General features: G+C 34.7%; 1 pseudogene across 1 annotated transcript; it reads left to right on the plus strand.

The window, feature by feature from the left end:
* The first annotated feature begins 46 nt into the window (after nt 1-46).
* Nucleotides 47-2,968, plus strand: LOC148687856 (cytochrome b6-like; annotated as a pseudogene). Its single transcript, XR_015960101.1, has 2 exons — nt 47-642; nt 713-2,968. The product of XR_015960101.1 is annotated as a cytochrome b6-like (transcript).
* Nucleotides 2,969-10,000: the final 7,032 nt, after the last annotated feature.

Genomic DNA, 10,000 nt, shown 5'->3' on the forward strand with positions numbered 1-10,000 from the left:
GGGCGGAATCTAAATATAGTGTCGAACAAGTAGGTGTAACTGTCGAGTTCTATGGCGGCGAACTCAACGGAGTCAGTTATAGCGATCCCGCTACTGTGAAAAAATATGCTAGACGTGCTCAATTGGGTGAGATTTTTGAATTAGATCGTGCTACTTTGAAATCCGATGGTGTTTTTCGTAGCAGTCCACGGGGTTGGTTTACTTTTGGACATGCTTCGTTTGCTTTGCTCTTCTTCTTCGGACACATTTGGCATGGTGCTAGAACCTTGTTTCGAGATGTTTTTGCTGGTATTGATCCAGATTTAGATGCTCAAGTGGAATTTGGAGCATTCCAAAAACTTGGAGATCCAACTACAAGAAGACAAGTAGTCTGATACAATATGCTTTGTTACTTGTTACTTTTCATTTTTATTTTCTTTTTGTGATTTTTAGATGGGGTACCAGATAAATCTTGATTTGAATCACTGCCTTTTCTTTGACTCTTGTTCTTTATTTATCCGGGAGACGATCCCAAATAAACAGGTATGGAAGCTATAATTGTAAACCACGATCGAATCTATGGAAGCATTGGTTTATACATTCCTTTTAGTCTCAACTCTAGGAATAATTTTTTTCGCTATCTTTTTTCGAGACCCGCCTAAAGTTCCAACTAAAAAGGTGAAATGATTTGTCATTATCTCAATTGAAGTACGGATCCTCCCAATATTGGGAGGATCCGTACTTCAACTAGTCCCCGTGTTCCTCGAATGGATCTCTTAGTTGTTGAGAGGGTTGCCCAAAAGCAGTATATAAGGCGTACCCAGTAAAACTTACAAGTAAACCAGATAAAAAGATGGCAACTAGGGTTGCTGTTTCCATGATTATATAGTTTTAAGACATTATAAAGTTTTAAGACCTCAATGGATCTATGATAAGATCATTTATTTACAACGGAATGGTATACAAAGTCAACAGATCTTACTGAATATAAAATATTATGGCTACACAAACCGTTGAAGGTAGTTCTAGATCTGGCCGCCCAAAACGAACTAATGCGGGGAGTTTATTGAAACCATTGAATTCAGAATATGGTAAAGTAGCTCCTGGGTGGGGAACTACTCCTTTGATGGGTCTCGCAATGGCTCTATTCGCGATATTCCTATCTATTATTTTGGAGATTTATAATTCTTCCATTTTACTGGATGGAATTTCAATGAATTAGATTCCCAAGAACCATTAACTGGCTTTTTCAATACAAAGTGAAGCGTTTAGGTTTCTGATTTTTATCCCATTCTATTTTGGTAGTTTGACCGTGGAATTTCTTTGTTTCTGTATTTCCGGAATATGAGTGTGTGACTTGGTATAAATGATCCTATGGATAGTACAGAGAATGGGTCTGTCATCTTGATAGAGATGGTTTTACTTCGTCGGATATTCATTCTAGTATCTGGAGCACGGAATATATGAAATAGATTACTATTAGAACTATGATTCATACTTAATAGTCAGACCTCGTGTCCGGACTTCAAAAAATTTTTTCAAAGAGTTAGAAGTTATAAATAGAAATATTTTTATTCTTTCAAACTTTCGTTTATGCTTATTTTGATCAAAGGACAAAACAAAGGTTTCTTTGGTTTGGATTTTTAGTCATTATATCTATTCATTGAATAAGTGATGATCCAATGGTTCTTACTCAGGGAATTTTGGGACTTAGACTTAGTTTGAAAGGGTTTTATTGAATCATCGTGGTTTTAGTATGAATCTGAGGTTTTAATCAATTCTATAGGGTCTTAACAAGAGAATTCCTATCAATAATAAAGAAAACAGCAGTAAAGCCGCATTACACATAAATAACACCAAAGAAAATAGGTAAATAGAAGATTCAAGAGGCCTATAACGATCAATATATAGACGAATGAGCCGACTTGATTTTTTGGCATTATAACCACAAAGAAGAGCTTTCGGATTTTATTCTTTAGTATCTTCAAAAAAAAAATTGAATCATAAATCATAGAATTAATAAACTTCAAACTTTATATTACACACATCCGTTAGAACTAGTATTTGGGTGTTTCTGTTTGAGCCGTACGAGATGAAATTTTCATATACGGTTCTCCGGGGGGGTCCCCTTGATTTACCTATCTCAATAAAATCTATGATTGGTTCGAAGAACGTCTTGAGATTCAGGCAATTGCCGATGATATAACTAGTAAATATGTTCCTCCTCACGTCAACATATTTTATTGTCTAGGGGGAATTACGCTTACTTGTTTTTTAGTACAAGTAGCTACCGGGTTTGCTATGACTTTTTATTATCGTCCGACCGTTACGGAGGCCTTTGCTTCTGTTCAATATATAATGACTGAAGCTAATTTTGGTTGGTTAATCCGATCAGTTCATCGATGGTCGGCAAGTATGATGGTCCTAATGATGATCCTGCACGTATTTCGCGTGTATCTCACCGGCGGCTTTAAAAAACCTCGTGAATTGACTTGGGTTACAGGTGTGGTTTTGGGTGTATTGACCGCATCTTTTGGTGTAACTGGTTATTCCTTACCTCGGGACCAAATTGGTTATTGGGCAGTAAAAATTGTAACAGGCGTACCAGACGCTATTCCTGTAATAGGCTCGCCTCTGGTAGAGTTATTACGCGGAAGTGCTAGTGTAGGACAATCCACTTTGACTCGTTTTTTATAGTTTACACACTTTTGTATTACCTCTTCTTACCGCCGTATTTATGTTAATGCACTTCCCAATGATACGTAAGCAAGGTATTTCTGGTCCTTTATAAAGAATATATACCATCTTGTAATCAATCATCTATCACTTGAGGTAGGAACACTAGTATTTCATTGCTACAAATATGGATTATTGAAAAAAAAATAAGACATGTATTGGGATATTTCTCTTCAACTCTACAAAAATGTATTATTTTTTTGACACTCATAGTTGAAGTGAATTTTCCGAAGATAAAATGGATTATGGGAGTGTGTGACTTGAACTATTGATCGGGCCTTGCAGATATATGTCCTTATCTATCTGCCACATTTGAATTCACAACAAAAAAATGTGTCTTTGTTCCAACCACCGCGTAAGCCCCATACAGAAGATAGGCCGGTTCGTTTGAAGAGAATCTTTTCTATGATCAGACCCGATCATGTCGTGTATGATATGAACAGGCTCCGTAAGATCCAGTAGAATAAGTGATTGGCATAATCCGGATTATGTTTTATATATTTCACTTACTAAATAGTATAGAAATGTATTCATTTCCTCTGCATTGACTCGATTTATGATACTATCGGAGTGAAACAAGGGATCTAAAGAAGAACAGAGGCTAGACTATATTAGTAACAAGTAAATCCTTTGCTTTGTATGTAAACAGTCTCGATATTTAGGGGATAAAGGCCAATTGCAAGATCTGAGACGACCCATAAAGCATTTGATCATGATCAATTTTGTAAGCCTACTTGGGTATTGAGCATTTATCTGTAAGAACTGAATTCCTTGCAATGGTTAGTTGTTGCAACTGCGAAAAAGGGAATCCGTTTTCTTACATAGAATCATTCATATATGTGTGGATATGGATAACATATCAATTTTTTTATATGGATCCATTTGATTCGTTTGATTCGTGCTCGAGCTGGATGATGAAAAATTATCATGTCCGGTTCTTTCGGGGGATGGATCTAGAATAATTCACCTATCCTAATAACAAAAAAACCTGACTTGAACGATCCTGTGTTAAGAGCTAAATTGGCTAAAGGGATGGGTCATAATTATTACGGAGAGCCCGCATGGCCAAATGATCTTTTATATATTTTTCCAGTAGTAATTTTAGGTACTATTGCATGTAACGTAGGCTTAGCGGTTCTAGAACCATCAATGATTGGTGAACCCGCGGATCCATTTGCAACTCCTTTGGAAATATTGCCTGAATGGTATTTCTTTCCCGTATTTCAAATACTTCGTACAGTGCCAAATAAGTTATTGGGCGTTCTTTTAATGGTTTCAGTACCTGCGGGATTATTAACAGTACCTTTTTTGGAGAATGTTAATAAATTCCAAAATCCATTTCGTCGTCCCGTAGCGACAACCGTCTTTTTGATTGGTACTGTAGTAGCCCTTTGGTTGGGTATTGGAGCAACACTACCTATTGATAAGTCCTTAACTTTAGGTCTTTTTTAAATCGATTCAACTGTGAAATAAAAAAAAGTATATTATGACGTGTGTATCTAGGGAATAGTCGCTTCAAAGTGAATTTTCCCTAGATACATCTATTCAATTTAATTTTGGACCTATTCGGAATATATGGATTGTGCTAAAGATTCAAGATTCAAAACGCATTTTTATCTGTTTAGACAAAACTTTAGAAAAAAAAAAAAAGAAAAAAAGTAAATAACTCATAAAAATTTATTCGAAATGCTTTTTTTATTTCTAGAATGTTCAATATATGTTTGACATCTTCTATGCGAAAATGTTTCATTTTCATAAGATCTTCTTGACTGTTATTCAAAAGGTCCAATAATGTATGTATATTGGACCTTTTGAGGCAATTATAGACCCTGGGGAGCAATTCTGATTGGTCAATAAAAATATATTTCAATGCGATTTCTTTTTTATTTTTCCTTTGTTTAGCCAATCTATCATGATAAGTAAAGAGGGGTAAAGTCACTTTGTGTTGATTATTTTCTAAATGTAAGTTTTCTTCTTCTGCATGTAAAAAAGGAATAAATAAATTAATCAAATTCCGGGAGGCTTCATGAAGTGCTTCTTTAGGAGTTAAACTTCCATTTGTCCATATTTCGAGAAAAAGTATCTCTTGTTTTTCATTCCCATTCACATAAGAATGAATACTATGATTCGCATTTCGAACAGGCATGAATACAGCATCTATAGGATAACTTCCGTCTTGAAAGTTATTTGGCGTTTTTATACGATATCCGCGATTCCTCTCGATTTGTAATTCAATACACAAATTAATTGGTTCTGTTAGGTTAGCTATATACTGTGTATTATCAACAATTTCCACAGAAGGTGGTAAGATAATGTCTTGAGCAGTTACATATCCAGGACCCTTGACACAAATAGACGCGTTACGAGTTCCATACAGATTACTTTTCAAGACAATTTCTTTCAAATTCATTAAAATTTCATGTACGGATTCTTGAATACCTACTATGGTAGAATATTCATGTGGTATTTTCTCAGATTTTGCGCGTGTGATACATGTACCTTCTATTTCTCCGAGCAAAGCTCTTCGCATTGCAATGCCTATTGTATCGGCTTGACCTTTCATAAGTGGGGCCAGAATAAAGCGTCCATAATAAAGACGCTTACTGTCTGCTCTTGATTCAACACACTTCCACTGTAGTGTCCGAGTAGATACTGTTACTTTCTCTCGAACCATAGTATATTATTTGATCAAATCATTGAATTATTTATTTCTCTTGAAATCTCTTCAATGTTTATTTTTACACACGTCTTTTTTTAGGAGGCCTACAGCCATTATGTGGCATAGGAGTTACATCCCGTATGAAACTTAATAGTATACCACTTCTACGAATAGCTCTTAATGCCGCATCTCTTCCGAGACCCGGGCCTTTTATCATAACTTCTGCTCGTTGCATACCTTGATCCACTACTGTCCGAATAGCATTTCCTGCTGCGGTTTGAGCGGCAAATGGTGTACCCCTTCTTGTACCCTTGAATCCACAAGCCCCGGCAGAGGACCAAGAAATTACTCGACCCCGTACATCTGTAACAGTCACAATGGTATTGTTGAAACTTGCTTGAACATGAATAACTCCCTTGGGGATTCTACGTGTATTCTTACGTGAACCAATACGTCTATTTCTACGCGAACCAATTTTTGGTATAGGTTTTGCCATATTTTATCATCTCATAAATATAAGTCAGAGATATATGGATATATCCATTTCATGTCAAAACAGATCCTTATTCTTTTTTTTTTTTTTTATTTATTTATTTGTACATCTGTACATCGGGTCCTTTAGATTTCGAGAGTCTTTTTGTTTTAGAAAGATTATCCTTGTCTTTGTTTATGTCTCGGGTTAGAACAAATTACTATAATTCGTCCCCGCCTACGGATCAATCGACATTTTTCACAAATTTTACGAACGGAGGCCCTTATTTTCATATTTGTCATTCCTTTTTTTAATTCCGAATCTACTTATTGGAAGAAAATAAGTTTCTTGAAATTTTTAATTTCGAATTGTATCCTCACGAAAGAATGTTGAAATTGAAAAAACCGCCTAATCATTCAAGTCTTTGCTTTGGAGTCTCTAAATTATACGCCCTTTGGTTGAATCATAAGGACTTACCTCAATTTTTAGTCTATTTCCTGGTAGTATACGTATAAAACTACATGAAATCCTTTACGAAACAAAAACCTGAATAATTTTTTTGTTATCTAAACGAATCCGGAAGATACATACCATCGGTAAGTTGTTCAGTAATTAAACCCTCATGAATCCATTTTTGTTGTTTCATTCCAGGTAAAACCGCTTTGAAGTATCAACTAATGTAAGAGGGATAATATTCTAAACTTGTCCTTTCTCTTTTTTCACAAATAGGACCGTGTCGGCTATTAGAAAGATTACCATATATAACACAAAACTTCTCCGCCGATTCCTTCTAGTCGAGCCTTTCGGTCTGTCATTATACCTCGAGAAGTAGAAAGAATTACAACCCCCATTCCGCCTAAAATTCTAGGAATTCGTTGATAGTTAGAATATATTCGTAGACCGGGTCGACTGATCCGTTTTAAATTTAAAACAGTTCTATATGGTCCTTTCCTATTTCTTCTATGTCGTAGGGTTAAAACCAAAAAATATTTATTGCTTTCTTGATGTTTTCTCACGTTTTCAATAAAACCTTCTTGGAAAAGGATTTTAACAATATTTTCAGTGATGTTAGTAGATGGTATTCGAACTGTTCTTTTTTTATTCATGTCAGCATTTCGTATAGAGGTTATTATGTCAGCAATAGTGTCTTTACTCATGATAAACTAAGATTTTTGTTTCCCCCGAATTTTGATATAATCAACATGCTCTTTTTCTTTTTTTCTGAATTTTTTAATATTTATGAATTCTTTTTTTTTTTTTTTTATTTATGAATTATTAAAGATATATACGTGATAGATAAACAATTTACTAATTAATTAAATAAATTTAATCAATTTCATTCAAATACTATATTAAGGTCTTCCCCTATAATACTTCAGGTGCTAATGAAACTATTTTAGTGAAATTTAACTGTCTTAATTCCCGGGCGATCGCGCCGAAAATTCGGGTTCCTTTTGGATTTCCTTCTTGATCAATAACAACCGCAGCGTTGTCATCATATCGTATTATCATACCGTTGTCGCGTTTGAGTTCTTTACAAGTACGTACAATGACAGCTCGGACCACTTCTGATCTTTCTAGAGGTGTATTTGGTACTGCTTCCTTGATTACAGCAACAATAATGTCACCAATATGAGCATATCGTCGATTACTAGCTCCTATGATTCGAATACACATCAATTTTCGGGCCCCGCTGTTATCCGCTACATTCAAATGGGTTTGAGGTTGAATCATATCATTTTTTTATCGGTTTTTTCTTTTTCAATGCAAAGGTATAAATAAAAAAAAGAAATATTATTTGTTCAAAACAAAAAAAGAAACCTGCAATTGTTTTTTTTTTATCCCAAAAACCCCTTTCGTTTGTTTCTACATTCCTATCCAGAAAGAATGAATTGAGTTCGTATAGGCATTTTAGATGCCGCTATTGAAATAGCCCTTCTAGCTATATTTTCTGCTACTCCGCTCATTTCATAAAGTATTCTACCGGGTTTAACGACAGCTACCCAATATTCGGGAGATCCTTTCCCCGAACCCATACGTGTTTCTGTAGGTCTTACTGTAACAGGTTTGTCTGGAAATATGCGTACCCATATTTTTCCACCGCGGCGTGCATTTCGTGTCATTGCTCGCCGCCCTGCTTCTATTTGTCTAGATGTGATCCAAGCGGGTTCAAGCGCTTGAAGAGCATATCTACCGAAGCAAATACGATTACCTCGATAAGATATTCCTTTCATTCTTCCTCTGTGTTGTTTACGGAATCTGGTTCTTTTGGGGTTATAGTTGATGGTTGTTTAGCAATTCCATCCATCTCTACTACAGAACCGGACATGAGAGTTTCTTCTCATCCAGCTCCTCGCGAATTAAACAATTAAAAAAAATTAAACAAAAAAAATACACGGTTAATAATCTATGGAATCGTGGGATTCTTTGAAATTTGATCTAATCGATTATAAATTAGAAATTTTTTGTGTTTTAATATATAATTTAACACGTATTTATATAATTTATAATTTAACACGTATTCTATTTATAGATAATGTCGTTTTGGTAGAACGCTATAATGAATCTTTATTTTGTTTTTCCTTTTATTTCGAATCGACTAAAATTTAGAAAAAAAAAAAAAAAATTCGCGGGCGAATATTTACTCTTTCAACATTCAGTTGTAAGATTAGTCTATGACATGACCTCTCAGAATAAATGAATAGGTTTCCGGTTCGTTCCGCCATCCTACTCAATGAATCATTAGGATTCGTTTTCAATAGAATCTTATGCATTCACAGGTTCTGTCGTTCCCACCACTTCTCGATTAATGATTAGGTCTTAATTTTACAACGGAGCCTCCAATTAAATTTCTTCTTGAGTCAACCTTCTCAGTCTTTATTGGCTCGGGGCTCTTGATTTTTTGTTCTATGCACGGATTTGTCTAATTATGGATCAATCAGTATTGATGCTTTATTACATTCCCTTTATATGAGATGACTCATAGACCTTACATATTGGAATTATATATCATTAATATTATTTTTCTATCTTTCTCTCACCCTTCCATTTATCTGTATACTTGATATTGCTTTACAACCCATAATCAGATTTTTTTTGTTTGTTTATGTAAAAAAGATTTCAGTTGCTACAATGATATGACTTATATATCATATCTTGACTGGTTCTTTCTATCCAGATAACACGAAGTGATGAGTTGGTTATTAGTTCTATAGTTATCAGTTTGTACTATGGGCTGTCCATTTTTTTGAATCCCAACCCTAAAAAAACCAACGAGTCACACACTAAGCATAGCAATTATATCAAATGATTAATCGAATTTTTATTCAACCTTATAGAATTGTTCTTTTTTTTTATTATTTACCAGAAAAAGAATGAAAGAGTTTGCCATTTTTTGTTTTATCACCAGATAGAACTAAATATAAGTCAAGTAAGTTCTTATTATTCCTCGTCTACAAATATCCAAATTTTGATGCCTAATACCCCATAGATAGTTCGAACTGCATAGGAACAATAATCAATTTTAGCTCGAATGGTTTGTAGAGGAACTCTACCTTCTCGGATCCATTCAACACGTGCAATTTCTTTTCCGTCGATACGCCCTGCAATTTGTACTTGAATCCCTTTTGTACCTGCCTGTTCAGTTAATTCAATAGCTTTTTTCATTGCTTTGCGAAATGAAACTCTATTCTTTAATTGTCCGGCTATAAATTCTGCAAGAATATTGGGGTGCCCGTAAGGATTTGCAATTCTTGTAATAGCAATGTTGAGTTTTCGGTTTACACAATTGAGTTCTTTTTGTACATGCGTCTGTAATTCTTCTATTCTTCGAGTCCTGTCTTCTATTAATAACTTGGGGAATCCCATATAGATTATGACCTGAATCAAATCGATTCTTTTTTGAATCTCTATACGTGCAATTCCCTCTACATTAGAGGATATTTTCATATTATTTTGCACATAATTTTTGATACAATCTCGTATTTTTTGATCTTCTTGTAGATCCTTTGAATAATTTTTTGGTTGTGCAAACCAAAGAGAATGATGATCTTGGGTTGCACCAAGTCTGAAACCAAGTGGATTTATTTTTTGTCCCATAATCCCCCACTACTATATATATCGTGAAACGTGACATCTGTTTGTATTTTTTTTTT

The sequence above is a fragment of the Pyrus communis genome, unplaced genomic scaffold, assembly GCF_041283825.1.
Source record: "Pyrus communis isolate YQ-2024b unplaced genomic scaffold, ASM4128382v1 ptg000141l, whole genome shotgun sequence".
In the NCBI taxonomy this organism is placed as follows: Eukaryota; Viridiplantae; Streptophyta; class Magnoliopsida; order Rosales; family Rosaceae; genus Pyrus; species Pyrus communis.